The 17,032-nt window shown below is 44.0% G+C and overlaps 1 long non-coding RNA gene across 2 annotated transcripts in view; it reads left to right on the plus strand.

Annotated features, from left to right (window-relative positions):
* Nucleotides 1–3,462: 3,462 nt before the first annotated feature.
* Nucleotides 3,463–17,032, plus strand: part of LOC103170846 — a 107,875-nt gene continuing 94,305 nt past the window's right edge. For both annotated transcript variants that reach the window (XR_003764914.2, XR_003764912.2), the window contains exon 1: nucleotides 3,463–3,608. This is a non-coding gene — a long non-coding RNA (uncharacterized LOC103170846). The remainder of the gene's footprint in view (nucleotides 3,609–17,032) is intronic.

Genomic DNA, 17,032 nt, shown 5'->3' on the forward strand with positions numbered 1-17,032 from the left:
TATGTTCCAAGCACTGTACTAAGCGCTGGGGTGGATACAGGTAAATCAGGTCAGGCACATTCCCTGTCCCACGTGGGGCTCACAGTCTCACACCCCATTTTACAGATGAAGGATCTGAGGCACAGATAAGTACTTTTTTTTAATGTCATTGGTTGAGCGTTTTCTACGTGCCAGTCACTGGACTAAACGCCGGAATGGATGCAAGCTAATCAGGTTCGATACAGTCTTAATTCCCATTTTATAGATGAGGTAACTGAGGCACAGTAAAGTGGGAAGTGAAATGATTTGCCCAAGGTCACACAGCAGACACGTGGCAGAGCAGGGGTTAGAACCCATGCCTTCTGACTCCCAGGCCCAAGCTCTATCCACTATGCTAAACAGTTACTATGTGCCAGACACTGGCCAGTGCTTAGCAGAGTGCTTGGCACTTAGTAAGCGCTTTAAAAATATCATCATTTTTTTAAAGGTATTTGTTAAGCAGTTACAATGTGCCAGACACTATACTAAGCACCGGAATATATACAAACTAACGAGGTTGGACACAGTCTTAATCTCCATTTTTCAAATGTGGTAATTGAGGCACGGAGAAGTGGTTACTTTTTTTTTTAATGGTATTTGTTAAGCAGTTACAATGTGCCAGACACTGTACTAAGCACCGGAATATATACAAGCTAATGAGGTTGGACACAGTCTTAATCTCCGTTTTTCAGACGTGGTAATGGAGGCAGGGAGAAGTGAAGTGGCTTTTTTTTTTCTTTAAGTGGCATTTAAGCAGTTACTATGTGCCAGTCACTGTACTAAGTGCCGGAATAGATATAAACTATTCAGGTTGAACACAGTTTTAATCCCCATTTTTCAGAAGGGGTAATTGAGTCACTGAGAAATGACGTGCCCAAGATCGCACAGCAGACAGGTGAGGATTAGAACCCAGGACCTCTGATTCCCAGGTCTGTTCTCCTTCTTCTAGGCACTTATTGGGTAGAAAGCACTGTACTAAGCATTTGGGAGAGTACAATACAACAGAGCTTACACTCTAGAGGGGGAGTCAGACAGAAATATAAATAATTTATCATATATAACATATGTTCATCTGTGCTGTGGGGCTGAGGGTGGGGTGAATACCAAATACCAAAAGGTCACAGATGCCAGCTTATAGACGACGCAGAAGGGAGAGGGAGCCCCGGGGGGAAAGAGGGCTTAATCAGGGAAGGCTTCTTGGAGGAGATGCGATCTCAGTAAGGCTCTCAAGGAGGGGTTTGGCCACAAGATAGACGATGGGAGGCAAAGGAGGAGCCCACCAAATCAATCAGACGTATTTATTGAGTGCTTAGTTTGTGCAGAGCACTTACCAAGTGCTTGGGGGAGGACAGTAGAACAATATAACCGACTCATTCCCTGCCCACAAAGAAAGTGAGGATGAGCAGCCAGAGAGGAGAGGAGGAGGAGAACCAGGGGAGGACAGGGTCAGTGAAACCACTTTTAGGTAATGTCGGATGATTGAAATGGATAATCATACTGTTAAGTTTCGGGGTCAAGGCCAGGCATCGGATCAATCACAATGTTTGTCACCTGGGGATTCACAATCCAAGAAGGAGGGAGAGCAGATGTGGTCTTCTCATTTTACGGCTAAGGAAACTGAGGCACAGAGAGGTAAAATGACTTGTCCTAGGACACCCAGCAGGCCAGTGTGGCAGAGCTGGGTTCTGACCCCAACCTTCCTGGTGCCGGATGGGACACTCAGCCTTGCTTAGCACGTTCTTATCTCCATTTTAACATATCCTTCTCTTCGCCTGCCTTTCCCTGTTGGACGTGACTGTAGAAGCCTTCCCCAAGTTGAGTGGACTCTTTGTCTGCCTTTTAAAGAGGTTTTTTCTATCATTGAATGGATTTCATGAATCTCTGTCAAATCTCCACCCCCCCACTACCACCTCCCACGTACTAGCTCAGATCATTGTGCTGACTCTATGTCATTGTAATTTACATTGACAAAGACCCCTTTCATACTGAAGGATCACAAAACACTTGGGAAACCATAGCATATTATTGCTAATTAGAAGAAAAATCCCTGCAAACATAGCATTAAGAGCTCTATCGGGACTATTTTTGTGATACTCAATTCTTTGTTAGAAATCAGAAAGTATTTAACTCTTCATAGAACAGGAAGGCAGTGGAATCTGGCTGGGCCATTGTGGAGTCTAACAGACTTTATCCCCTCCTACCTCACCTCATTTATCACCTGCTACAGCCCAACCCGCACACTTCGCTCCTCTAATGCCGACCTTCTCCTCTATCTCACCGTCGACCTCTCGCCCACATCCTGCCCTTGGCTTGGAATGCCCTCCCTCCTCATATCAGACAATTTCCCAAAGGCCCATCTCCTCCAAGGAGGCTTCCCTGACTAAGCCCCCATTTTTTATTCTCCCACTCCCTTAGTGGTCACCCTGACTTGCTGTCTGCATCCTCTCTCACAGCCTTACGGCTTATATATAGATATTTATATATCTATCTAAATATCTGTAATTTATTCATTTATGTATATTAATGTCTGTCTTCCCCTCAAGATGGGCAAGTCATTGTAGGCAGAGAAGGTCTCTGTTGTATTGTACTCTCCCAAGCGCTTAGTACTGTGCTTTTTATACAGCAAGTGCTCAATAAATACCATTGAATGAATGAATAAACTATTATGTTCGGTTTTACAACCCAAGTTCAGATTCAGATTTATTCAAGTTCAGATTTGAACAAATCTGCCTGAAAAAGTTCAAGTCTCTAAAGCTTTTCCATGCAAACCTGACTTGACAATCAATCATTCAAAGGAATATCCTGAGCGCTTAATGTGTGCAGAGCACTGTACTACAAACTTGGGAGAGTACACTGCCACAGAGATGGTGTGAATCATATTTATTGAATGCTTACTGTAGGTAGAGCACTGTACTGTATGCTTGGGAAAGTACAGTACAACAGAGATGGAATCAATCAGTTGTATTTATTGAGCACTTACTGGCACTGTACTAAGTGCTTGGGACACAAGCCCTGGGGTACATACAAGCTAATCAGGTTGGACGCAGCACCTGTCCCTCATAGGGCTCACAGTCCTATTCACCATTTTACAGATGAGGGAACTGAGGCACAGAGAAGTGCCCAGGGTCCCACAGCAGCCAAATGGAAGAGCTGGGATTAGAGCCCAGGTCTCTGATTCCCAGGTCCATGCTCTTTCTCTTAGGCCTCACTTGTTCCCTAAGTAAGCAGCTGAAAGGCTGCTAAATTAGAAGATTTTCTATGTTGCAAGGCTTTCTACCTTTTTATTTTCTTATGGCATTTTTTAAGCACTTCCTAAGTGCTAGGTACTGTGCTAAGTGGAAGATGCAAGCTAATCAGGATTGGACACAGTCCACATCCCACATGAGCTTCACTGACTTTTTCAATCTCTGTTTTACAGGTGAGGGAACTGAGGCACAGAGAAGTTAAGTGCCTTGCCCAAGATCACACAGCAGACAAGTGGCGGAGCCAGCATTCGAACCCAGATCCTTCTGTCTTCCAGTCCACAGTCCAGTCTCTCCATTAGGCCGCACTGCTTCTCAGGATGAAGGCTTCATCTTCAGTAGAGTAAGGTTAGTTGACAAAAACATGAAAATGTGTTGCCGTTGCTTCAAGATTCCCTTTTCGATTTTCATGTCACCACACTGATTTCTGCAAGACTCCGATTCAGAAATGATTGTACTTTTGACCTTCTGTTCATTCATTCAATCGTATTTATTGAGCGCTTACTATGTGCAGAGCACTGTACTAAGTGCTTGGACTGTACAATTCTTTCTTAAAGCAGTCGGAGGCGGTTCACAATATTAAAGCTTAGCAGAAAGTTTAACATTGTGATCATCACCCAACAATATTAGCAAGGTCTGGGGGAAACCTGCATCTTGGCCCAGCTGCTTAAAGAAATCACCTTCAAGTGAGAATTCCTTTATTTAAAAAAAAGACTTTATTTGGCACTCTATAAATCTCTGTGTCAACTAAAATGTGCATTAATAGCTGTTTATGGTTTTTTTTAAAATGCCTTCAAAAGATTCTTAAGCTTACTGTTCCATTGCAACCATTTTGTTTCTTCAGTGCTTGCAGAGGTGATCAAATATGTGTTTCTTCAGTAGTTCATAGATGATGTTTGATATGCTGTGATCTTTAATTAGGATTGCCATCTGTAATTAATATAAGGCAACTTAGCTTTTCCCCCAGAGCTATATGGGTGTTTTCTTAAGTACCTGCTGGCCAGATGAATTCAAAACCCCACCAGGTTTTAATTTCTCCTGAAAGGTAGGCCGATTTTCTTGAAATGTCAGTTTCTCGTCAACTCGCAGGATATTCACGGGATACGCTGTGTCACCACAATTTTGTTTGCACCTATGTGTGAAATCAAATCCAGAGTAGTCGGGTTCCTAGCAGGTATTATTAAGGGCTGAAATACATAATGAAAGTTAATTGAATAAGCATCTCAGGAGGAGGGTTAGGAGATTAGACTAATAATTTTACCCTAATAAAGTAATAATGATAATTGTGGTATTTGTTAAGTGCTTACTCTGTGCCAAACACTCTTCTAAGTGCTGGGGTAGATACGAGGTCATTAGGTTGGACACAGCCCCTGTCCCTCATGGGGCTCACAGTATTAAGCCTCATTTTCCAGATGAGGGAAAAGAGACACAGAGAAGTGAAGTGATTTGCCCAAGATCACAAACTGACTACTGGTGGAGGCAGGATTAGAACCCAGGTCCTCCTGACTCCCAGGCCTGGGCTCTTTCCACTTGGCCACCCGGAAAAACTGTTAGCGACTTTGTTTGAACTCTTCTCCAACCCTCATGCAGGTCTACCTGACCCACATTTAAAAAAAAAAAAAAAAAAGGCTACATCCTGCAGTAAATGTATTGAAAAACCATCGATCTTATTCTAAAACTTAGAATCTACCTGGATGAAAGTGTTGCTGTCTAGCTCCAGATTCTGGAAAATTGCCAAGGAGCTGGGAAAGAAACTCTTCCCTTTTTCCTCAAGGATCAGAAATTTGGGGAGCTACTCCAGGAACCAGCAGCTAAGAGAGCTTTTTTCTCAATAAGTTGTTCTTTCAAATGACACGTGGTTGGAGGATAAATTGTAGTGATGGAAATTGAGGATTTTGTTGCTTTGATAGTGGGTTCCCAGAATGCGCCTCACGGATCAAGTACAAACTACTGATCGCTTGTTCTCGATATTAAATCTAAGTAGAATGAGAAGACAGCGATAATGAAATGTTGAGAGGCTGTCTCTCGTTTTGTTCTTTTCCTTTCATGAGTCTGGTTTGTATTAAAATGACTCATTTCGACTATTTCTGGATTCTGGGTCCTGCTGAGTTACACCAGTACTCTGCCCTCTTAATTCTAGGGCCTCTGAGGTATAATTAACACAGCCCAAGTGGGAAAAGAAAGAAATTATGCGCTGGGTACCTCTCTCACACCACTAATTACTATTAATTTATTTTTAGAATTTATAAGAATGTTGTCTCTGTAAAAGTGGCTCTGGATCTATGAGAAAGAAAACAGCAATAGAAACACAGAAATGTAAACCCGATTGGGTTGAAACTTGCCCTGGTTCGAGGTTAGCCTCTCTGAAGACTGGAATCTCAGGGCCGTTGCTGGAAGAACTCAATAGGCAGGAGAGAGGGCTCCAAAATCACATGTGTGGTGATTGTGCTGTAGGCAAAATTTCAGGGTAACGACCGTCCTACCCTTATGTTCTCTCTTGCCTTTTCTCAGCACTGGCATCTGAGGGAAGCCATGGCCTGAATCCTCAGGGTCACAGTCAGTCAATTGTATTGATTGAGCACTTACTTTGGGCGGAACACTGTACTAAGTACTTGGGAGAGGACAACATGACAATATAACAGCCACATTCCGGTGTCGACAGGGAGCTTACAGTCTCCAAGACAAGCTTACAGTCTAGAGGACAAGCATACAGTCACACGTTTGAGGCTTCTGAGATGCTTTGAAAAACTTCCCTGTGCCTCGCTTTTCCCGTTTCCCCCTCCTCAGAATTGTGAGCCCCATGTGGGAGAAGGACTGATGTCCAACCGAATTAACTTATGTCCACCCCAGCACTTAGAACAGTGCTGGGCCCATAGTAAGTGTTTAACAATAATAATAATAATTGTGGTGTTTAAGCTCTTACTATGTGCCAGCCACTGTACTAAATGCTGGAGTGGATGCAAGCCAATCAGGTTGGGCACAATCCGTAAATATCATAAAAAGAAAAAAAAATCCCCATTTTCCAGATGAGGTAACTGAGGCCCAAAGAAATGAAGTGACTTGCCTAAGGTCACACGGCAGACAAGTGGCGGAGCCAAGATTAGAACCCAGGTTCTTCTGACTCCCAGGCCTGGGCTCTATCCACTAGGCCATGTGGCTTATATCAGGTAAACAGTTTTGAATTCTGCTTTTGCTCCTCTCACTCCCTATGACAAGAATAGGCTGGTAAAAATTATTTTGGGCTAGTATATTGCTTGCTCTTATTTGCAAGGCAGAAATATGGGCAATAAATATATTTATATACATATATATATAATGCTTGGTAGATTTAAGATGTGTGCTCAAGGGAGGGGAGTAGACTGGTAAAATATGGCAGGCTGGTACATTGTCCATATTTTCCAGCCTATTTTGGAACTTTTGGCAGCAAATATGCCCTGCTTGATTTGCTGAAGACTGGCCTAATCAAGTGAGGGATGGATGAATAAAACTTTCACTAGAAAATAGTTTCAAAAGTTTGGCAGAAATCTTCTCTAGTTGTAACAGCTAACCAGGATAATGTGCATTGTTTGCTGGTGTCAGGGGAATTTTCTTGTGGTGTGGAGGAGGGTTATGAGAATGTGCTCGAGGACATCAAGGAGGCCTGGAGACTGTGCTCTGGATAAAGTGGATACTCAATCCTAGTGGTGGGAATACCGCCGCTACCGACACGGGGACGAATGTCAAGATGTAGCAAAATAAGGTAGAGAAGTATCTCCGACTGGAGGACACATTGGAGGGGTGGGGAGAGATGGGGGGTTAGATTCCGAGAAGGGTCGCAAAGAAATTGAGGAGACGCTACAGTGTCCTTAGCTTCATCATGTGTCCTTGGATTTTTTTCTCAAAGCAGCGCATTTTAAAATGCCGTAGAGGATACTGACTTTCCAGCCCCAAGGCCTCGGTACAGGGGAGATTCTAAAAGTCTGAGCTGCCCAGATTTCTTGTTTGTTCCTCCCTTTAGACTGTGAGATGGTGTGGGCGAAAAATGTGTCTGCCAACTCGGTTGCACCATTCTATCCCAAGCACTTAGTTCAGTGCTCAGTGCACTGGTGGTGGTGGTGATGGTGGTGATGATGCAGATTGCAGAGAACATTTCAGAATTAAAGTTCATTATCTTCAAAGGGCACACTATCTTCAGTATTTTGTGTGCATTTTTTCTAATAGGGTTTTTAGGCACTTACTATGTAACAGGCACTGTACTAAGTGCTGCGGTAGATACAGGCTGATCAGGTTGGACACAGTCCCTGTCCCACATTGAGCTCCGAGTCTTATCCCCACTTTGCAGATGAGGAAATTGAGACACAGAGAAGTGAAGTGACTTGTCCAGAGTCACCCAGCAGAAAGTAGTAGATCTGGAATTAGAACCCAGGTCTTTCCGACTTGCAGTCCTATGCTCTATCCTAGTCTATGCTGCTCACTGAGCGCTTACTGTTTGAAGAGCATTGTACTAAGCGCTTGGGGTAGTACAATATAGTAGAGATGGTTTGCATGTTCCCTGCCCACAAGGAGCTTAGGTGAAAATGGGTAGCTTTTTTAAGTTCAGGTCCTAGTGTTAAATATTTTCCTTCTCATTGAAAAGTTTACTCGTGCAGACTTGCTGTGCTCACCGTGGCACTGGTCTATTCTTGTTTTCTTTTTTCCTTCTGGCAGCACCCCAAAAATCCACTGGGGCTCTTAAGAACAAATGACTTTCCTTGCAAATTGATGAACTACTACTGCAGATTCAGCCCAGTACCACATTTTGCAAAGCTTAAATGCCTCTTCCCCAAAATGCTTTGCATGTGTGAATAGAATAGAAACTTTCATAGGCTGAAAAACATCATAAAATTTTCATGACCTGAGATGGAAATGCAAAGTATTTTTGGAAGAGGCATTTTGGAAGAAAGTTCACTTTGTTTTCTACTTCAAACGTTTTATTGATATATAGCAGGTGAAGGAGAAAAATCACTGAATTATTTTAATTTTAGTAACGACACTCTAAAACCTAGCACACGGCAAAAGAATCCAGCACAGAGAATGCTGCTTATTTTATACATGTGACTTTGATTTGGCCTAGTGTGAAATTGCTTTCTGTTAATCCCAAGGCATGAGACTGATCTGCAAAGCTATAATGCCCTGAAAAGTGCTATCTGAAGTCATGCATTTGGACAAGTGGATGTTAGTTGAATGAAAAAGCTTCCTAATGATTTCATCTTTTTGAATCTTTTTGATTCAAATATGACATACAGTGTTCCAAAGCAGGCAATTTAATTCACTTGCCAGTGTCACTTTAGTACACTGTTAATAAATGACTGATTTTTCATCAGGAAGATTTACTTCACCTCTGTTTTCATTAGACATCTATTTATGGGTAGGCTGGGACCTCAGTCTTTGAGTATGTGACTTATTTCAACCCCTCTAGTTATAAATATTTTTAATGTTTATTTCCCCCATTAAAGTGTAAGCTCCTTATGGTCCGGGAACATGTTACTTGGTATTCTGGGCTTCACAAGTGTTTAGTACAATGGCCTCTCCAAGTGGATGATGTAATAAATTCTACACCTACCATGAAAGATGATTTAATGGGAAACCACAAAAATGAGACCAAGCAACCAAACTTCAGTGAGCTCAAAAGTCAGAAAATCTCGTGATCTCTTGGAAACATCATGGCCTAAGATTTTTTTTTCCAATAAATAAGATTGATTGATTGACTTCTCACCCTTTGGATATTAAAACTGAGTCCAGAATCAAAAAGGCATGAGGGCCATGAATGCTTCCTGTTTTTCCTTTTAAGAGAGTCCACTGCAAATTCATTTCATTGAGCTAGCTGGTCTGCATAATCCTGAAACTTGGAAACAGCCAATCAGTATTTATCAAGCATCTATTCCATGCAAGCAGGCTATATTCATTCAGTCATTTATTGAGCGCTTACTGTGTGCAGAGCATTGTATCAAGTGCTTGGAAAATACGATTCAGCAATATTAAGCATTTGGTTGAGTTCTGTAAAATTAGTAGACCTGATCCATGTCTTCAAGGAGCTGACAATCTAGCAGATGAGACTGGTGCTAAAATAAATTCCAAATAGAAAGAAGTAACTGATAGACAATTACTCTCCCCGCATTCACAGCCTTATTGAAGGCAAATCTCCTCCCTGACTAAGCCCTCTTTTCCTTCTACTCCCATCTGCATCCCCCAACTTGCTCCCTTTATTCATCCCCCCTCCGAGCCCCACAACACTTAGGTCCATATCCGGAATTTATTTCTATTAATGTCTGTCTCCCCCTGTAGACTGTAACCTCGTGGTGGTCAGGGAATGTCTGTTGACTGCCGTATTTTGCTCTCCCAAGCATTTAGTACAGTGCTCTGCACATAGTAAATGTGCAGTAAATACAATGTATTGACTGAAAAAGGAGAAAGGGATGTGAGGTAGCATTTAGGCCCATATATTACATCCCCTAGTACTTCAGTGCTTCAGTCCCCTGAGTTGCGTGAGTTGCGTTTCTTTTCATCTCTGAGTACATTGCTTCATTGGGATGGTACTTTTGCTGTTTAGTAAATGGACAAGGTGGATTGGAGGTGGTGGGATAGATCTCTCCTTCCCTGTTGCCACAATGCAGACTGTAGACTGAGAGTTCACTATGGGCAGGAATGTGTCTATTGTTATATTGTACTCTCCCAAGCGCGTAGTACAGTGCTTTGCATACAGACAGCGCTCAATAAATGCGATTGAATCCAGAGATCTAGGGTCTTCCCTGTCGGGTATGGCCTTGCGGCAGGGAGGGGTGGATGTGGAGTGTGTGTGGTTTGGGCCCGTGTGACCATCTCCCCTGAAGCATCCCCATCCTACCTGGGCAAATTCACAAATCTGTGCTGACAGAAACTTGGGTGTTGACTTGCCCCTGACTAGGAAAAGCCTCACATGGGAGGAGAGAACTTCTTGGAATCCAGGCTGATCCCAGTCATTACACTGGGAAATCTTTAGATGCCGTGGGACCGTGCCAGCCACTTAAAGCAAATGGAAGGGGAAGGGCCAAGTCCAGTGCTGAGTCTCCCCGGACAGAAGCTTTATGGAACAATAATGGACCACCGAGTTCCTAAGGAACAGTCCGGTTCGATCATTTCCGGTATACGAGTTTCTCCTAATGCACATGGAAACCTTACCGAGAAAAGCTGCAGTGAAATCAGGTTACTTTTCTCGGCGATGCAGATGGGTTCATTGAAGCCGATATGATTCCTGAGTTGGGGTGGGGGGATAATGGGACTTTGAGGGCTTGTCCTCCTTAAAGATAGGAATCCATTCATTCAGTCGTATTTATTGAGCTCCTACCGTGTGCAGAGCACAGTACTAGGCACTTTGGAGAGTATGATGTAGGGATAAACAGACATTCCCTGTCAACTTGTGGCATGGCTCACACCGGACACCCCCTCTACCTTTCGTAAAATGTCAGGTTCAGCCGCCTACGGAGGGGAGTCTGGGGGTTGAAACTGGCGGGGGGTGAGGGGGTAAGGGGGGGGGGAGGCGCGGCAGCTGCAGTCAACACACTGGAGTATCTTTAGAAAGCAAAGGTGGGGCATAACCCCATGAGGAAGAATCCAGCACTAGCACCCGTCCCCAATCAACATCCTAGACCTTTACTATTATTGTCATTATAATGGTATTTGTTAAACTCTTGCTGTGCGTCAAACATGCTTCTAAGCGCTGAATTAGCTGCAATTTAATCAGGTCGGACACAGTCCCTGATCCACATGGGGCTTGCAGTCTAAACAGGGAGCACAGATTTCAAATCCCCACTTTTACAGATGAGGAAATTGAGGCACAGAGAAAATCACACAGCAGGCAAGTGGTAGAGCTGGGATTAGAACCCAGGTCCTCTGACTCCCTGGTTCTTTCCACTAGGCCCTGCTGGGCCTCATCTCATCTCTGCTTCCCACCCCCAACCCCCCAGCCCCCTCAAGTCACCCTATTCAGCAGTGAGACCTTTTCACAGGACATGGGAAAGGATGTAGAGAGTCCATAAATATTAGAATTAGAATGGAGGAGGTCCTCTGAGGAAGCTCAGATCCCAGAAGTTTTCAGATGATCCATTCAGAAATTTCCCATGGCAGATTAAAAATATTTTCCAGATGGTTTCCACAATAGAACATAGCCTCAGCATCGTGATGCCTTCCTGGAGTAATTTAACGCTGTATCGTTGCAAAATGCTTTACAAGCAAGTTCATTAGTTAGCGTATATGTGCCAGAACTGTAAATAAGTAGAAAAAATAATTCCATCCCCCTCACTGGCCTGCCCTTCCCTGCAGAGTCACTGCTAGTAAAATGATGGAAATCAGAAGCCTTTCAGGTCTATTACTGGTCTGGAGTGACAAAACATGTGGCCTTTTCCAAAATGGATGTCTCAGTGATTAATTAATCATTGTGAGCTGATGGCCAGCTTTGTGTTTTTACTCAAGACTTCCATTTCTCCACGTTTTCCTGCCTCCTGCTTTCATTTTGCTAAACGGCGGAGGGCAGAGATAAAAGGCGAATGATTGGCTCTATCTAGGCACCGTGCTTGGGAGAGAACAGTCGAGTTAGTTGACAGTGAGCCCTGCGCTCGGGGAGCTATTGGTGAAACGGGGAGACAGCCCACCCCCGCACCCATACGAGCATAGATTGAAGTTTCTGGAAATCTATGTATGGAACAAGGAAACTCAAGTCCTCTAGACCCTTTGGAGGAGGGAAACTATTTGCATAAGATGATGATGATGATGGTATCTGTTAAGCAGTTATTGTGTCCAGCGCTGAAGAGGATACAAGTTATCCAGCTTGGACACAAGTCCCTGGCCCACCTGGGGCTCACAGTCTAAGGCATGAGGAAACTGAGCAACAGAGAAGTGAAGTGACTTGCCAAGGTCACACAGCAGGCACTTGGCAGAGCTGGGATTAGAGCCCAGGTCCTCTGACTCCCAGGCACATCAGCCACCCCTCTGAAATTGCTTCTGCTGTCTGATTTTATGTTGCTCACCAGCCCTGGTCTATTTCACCTGATCTATAAATATATAAAATCTGTGTTTGGCAGTGGTGATTTTCACATTTCCATATACTACATGGCCTGTGTTGGTACATTTTATCCACCACAGATCTTGTCTTTGTAATTATGGTACTTGTTAAGCGCTTTATCTCAGATATCCATGTGTTTCATTGGACTTTTATTCATTTCTTCCTCAGTCATTTATTTTTCACTGATAACCTTAAGCTGGAGAGCATTTCTTCCTCTCACTTTTCAAAATTCCTGATTCCCCTGTTCTTCTCTGTCCCGTAATGGTTTTCCTTAGAGACTTTATAATGTTGGTATTTGTTAAGCGCTTACTATGTGCCGAGCACTGTTCTAAGTGCTGGGGTAGATACAGGGTCATCAGGTTGTCCCACGTGAGGCTCACAGTCTTCATCCTTTATCCAGCCCTAAATACCATTTTCCCATCAATGAGCAGTATTTATTGAATCCATACTGTGGGCAGAGCAGTATCTTAACACCTGAGAGAGCCCAATAGAACAGAGTTGGTAGACATGTTCCCTGTCCGTGGCAGCGCTTAGAACAGTGCTTGGCACATAAGTGCTTAACAAATACCATTATTATTATTATTATTATTATTATGAGCTTTCAGTCTAGATGGAGGGCAGACATTAATATATATTTACAGATGTGTACTTCAGGGCCCTGGGGCTGGAGGATGGGGTGAATACGAAACCCCCCAAGTCAGTCAGTCAATCTTAGTTATTGAGCAGTTACTGCGTGCAGAGCACTGAACTGTTTGGGAGAGTACAATATAACAGACTCTTTCCCTGCCCACAATGAGCCTACAGTCTAGAGGAGGTTGCGAATCCAAGTGCACAGATGACACAGAAGGGGGAGGGGGTCAGGGAAAAGAGGGCTTAATTGGGGAAGGCCTCTTGCAGGAGATGTGGCCTTATAAGGCACATCTTTTTCAGAAGGCTTCTGTTTCTTTATAGTTTTCTCAAAGCTCTTCTGAACGGAGAGCTCGTGGCAGTGACTTAGTCTGAGAAGGTGCTGAAGCGATGCTTCGTGATCCGTTTTCCCTTTTTCAAACGTTAGCTCTCACCACATTATGGGCAGGGAATGTGTCTTCGCATTCCATTGTATTCTAGCTCCCAAGTGCTTACTCAGTACAGTTCTCTGCTCATGGTAAGTGCTCAATAAATGCGATTGACTGAACAGATTTGACCCCTGACAGTCGCTCCCGAGCCCCTCGTGCCAGGAACTCTTCCTTTTGGGTGCAAAATTCATTCAGAGTTTCTCATTCCAGTAGCTTTTGATCCCCAGACCCACGGTACAGGCCGGGCTGATAGGGACTTCAGATTTCCCAACCCGATATGACTAGGTCGTGAGCTGAAACCATTTTTCTTGCTTTCTCTGAAAAGCGCCCAGAAGCCTGGAATGAGGTAAGCAACTGTGGGAACAAAAGGAACCATTCTGAGTGTCTCTCATAGTTACTCTGCTCCTAAAGAAAAGGGATAGTGTCATCTGGGTTAGGCACAGCATAGGAGTCAATAAATCCAGGTGGCTGAAATTCACCTCTGAAGGAGAAATAAAGGAGAGGGATGGATACTGCCGGCTGGCCTCTTTCTGAGTTCACTAGGTTAGGACCAAAAAAAAAAATCACAATAACTGCACCTTACCTGCAGGTTTTTTGTCCTAACCTTCCTTTAATGTTCTGCATTTAAATCTCCGTGCCAGGAGTTTGAGATGCACCAGCTAATTCACATTTGCAAGGATGAGGCAGAAGGTGGAATTTTTGAAAACAGCTCAGCGATTTTAGGTGACAAACTCTGACCATAGTTGAGGGCTTTAAACTGTCATCTAAAAGATTCTTCTCTGGAATTTCCTTCTGGTAAATTTGACACAAGTGAGACATGAATAATATTTAATTTCTATGCACTGAAACATAATATGCCTAGTTCACTGGTGTATTGTCTGTTAGTAAAATGTATCTCCTATATCAAATGCCTTTCTCCAAGTACTTGAAGGAGGTCACCTCTAATTTTGCAGAGAGCAGTGTACCTTTGAAAAGGAAATTAAAAGTCTGCAGAGAATGAATAAGGTCTCTAACACTCAAAATTGATATCTAACTTTTCTATGAATTATTTTCTTTGGAAGCCTCCTCATTTTACTTCTAGTTTCTGGCAATGGTTACGGAGGTGTTAACGTTCAACCGGTTCATTCATTCATTCAATAGTATTTATTGAGCGCTTACTATGTGCAGAGCACTGTACTAAGCGCTTGGGATGAACAAGTCGGCAACAGATAGAGACAGTCCCTGCCGTTTGACGGGCTTACAGTCTAATCGGGGGAGACGGACAGACAAGAACAATGCCACTAAACAGCGTCAAGGGGAAGAACATCTCGTAAAAACAATGGCAACTAAATAGAATCGAGGCGATGTACAATTCATTAACAAAATAAATAGGGTAACGAAAATATATACAGTTGAGCGGACGAGTACAGTGCCGTGGGGATGGGAAGGGAGAGGTGGAGAAGCAGAGGGAAAAGGGGAAAATGAGGCTTTAGCTGCGGAGAGGTGAAGGGGGGATGGCAGAGGGAGTAGAGGGGGAAGAGGAGCTCAGTCTGGGAAGGCCTCTTGGAGGAGGTGATTTTTAAGTAGGGTTTTGAAGAGGGAAAGAGAATCAGTTTGGCGGAGGTGAGGAGGGAGGGCGTTCCGGGACCGCGGGAGGACGTGACCCAGGGGTCGACGGCGGGATAGGCGAGACCGAGGGACGGCGAGGAGGCGGGCGGCAGAGGAGCGGAGCGTGCGGGGTGGGCGGTAGAAAGAGAGAAGGGAGGAGAGGTAGGAAGGGGCAAGGTGATGGAGAGCCTTGAAGCCTAGAGTGAGGAGTTTTTGTTTGGAGCGGAGGTCGATAGGCAACCACTGGAGTTGTTTAAGAAGGGGAGTGACATGCCCAGATCGTTTCTGCAGGAAGATGAGCTGGGCAGCGGAGTGAAGAATAGACCAGAGCGGGGCGAGAGAAGGGAACGTGTCTGCTAAATCTCTTGTATTGTTCTCTCCCAATCACATAGTACAGTACTCTGCATGTAGTAAGCGCTCAATAAATACCATTAATTGACTTCTAATTGTTCATTGAATAAGAAAGGAACTTTCCAGATGCAGCACTTTACGCTCCAGGAGCACCGAGAATTTAAGTGACTTGTTCAAGATCAGTCAGCAAGTAAGTGGCAGAGTGGGAATTAGAACCCAGGCCCTCTGACTCCCAGGCATATGCTCTTTCTACTAGGCCACATCATGATGACCTTAAAGCATTGAGAATGACCCCAATTTTTTCAGACCTGCAGGAGTGTTTGCTCTGATCACTGAAAGAAAATCACCTTTTCAATCAGTGGTATTTATTGAGAAAAAATTGAGAAGCAGCGAGGCTTAGTGGAAAGAGCCTGGGCTTGGGAGCCAGAGGATGAGGGTTCTAATCCCAGCTCTGCCACTTGTCTGCTATGTGACCTTGGGCAAGCCACTTCTCTGTGCCTCAGTTACCTCGTCTGCACAATGGGGATTAAGACTGTGAGCCCCATTTAGGACAACCTGATTACCTTGGATCTATCGAAGCACTTAGAAGAGTGCTTGGTATGTAGTAAATGCTTGACAAATACCATAATAATGATTATTATTACTATTGAGCACTTACTGTGTGCAGAACGCTGTACTAAGTGCTTGGGAGAGTCCACTCTACCAGATTTGGCCCTTTTCCCAATCCAGAATAGACCTGGCTTGATGTTCTTCTGTTTCCAAGCTAATGGAGAAGCCATTTAGAGATTTCTGAGCATTATGGGTAAGAGCCAAAACACAGGAAGATCTTTGATGTCTGTTTGAGGAAATTCCTCCTCTGCATTCAGCGCTTTCCCTCACAGTCTAATAGCCCCAGAAAAGTTTCCTCCCTTCCTTTCCCTTCATCTCTCCTTCCCTCCTTTTCCCAAATCCCTTTCATTTCATTTCATTTCTAAGATTCTGTGATCTCATCATAAACATTGGGGAATGTAGTAAATGATCCGGTCCTATATTTAGAAGAGCAAGAGGTGCTACATTTTACAAAGGTGCAGACCTAAATCATGCTGCGGAGAAATGGATTTTTATGTTCTCTGTAGAAAGGGAGTTCATTTCAGCGAATATCAACCATTTCAACAGAAAGGACGGTGGGCAGGGAAACTTGCGTTTTAGGCAAAATGTGTTTCAAGGAGACCGCAGGTCTGATTAGAAAAGAGCCTTCTGGAAATGGAGAGACATGAATTGACTGAAACGACTGGAAACGGTTTCAGTAGAGGGAAGCTTACCCGGTTTGAAAGAAACCAAGGATTTATAATAATGTAAATAATGTTGGTATTTGTTAAGCGCTTACTATGTGCTGAGAACTGTTCTAAGCGCTGGGGGAGATACAGGGTAATCAGGTTGTCCCACGTGAGGCTCACAGTCTTAATCCCCATTTGACAGATGAGGTAACTGAGGCACAGAGAAGTTAAGTGACTTGCCCACAGTCACACAGCTGACAAGTGACAGCTGGGATTCGAACTCATGACCTCCGACTCCCAAGCCCGTGCTCTTTCCACTGAGCCAAGCTGCTTCTCTACTGAGCCAAGCTGCTTCTCTAGGATTAGGAATGTAACCCAGCCTGTCCACCAGTTCATTTGTTCAATCGTATTTATTGAACACTTACTGTGTGGGGAGCACTGTACTAAGCGCTTGGGAGAGGACAATGC

Source organism: Ornithorhynchus anatinus, chromosome 15 (genome assembly GCF_004115215.2).
Source record: "Ornithorhynchus anatinus isolate Pmale09 chromosome 15, mOrnAna1.pri.v4, whole genome shotgun sequence".
NCBI classification, from domain to species: Eukaryota; Metazoa; Chordata; class Mammalia; order Monotremata; family Ornithorhynchidae; genus Ornithorhynchus; species Ornithorhynchus anatinus.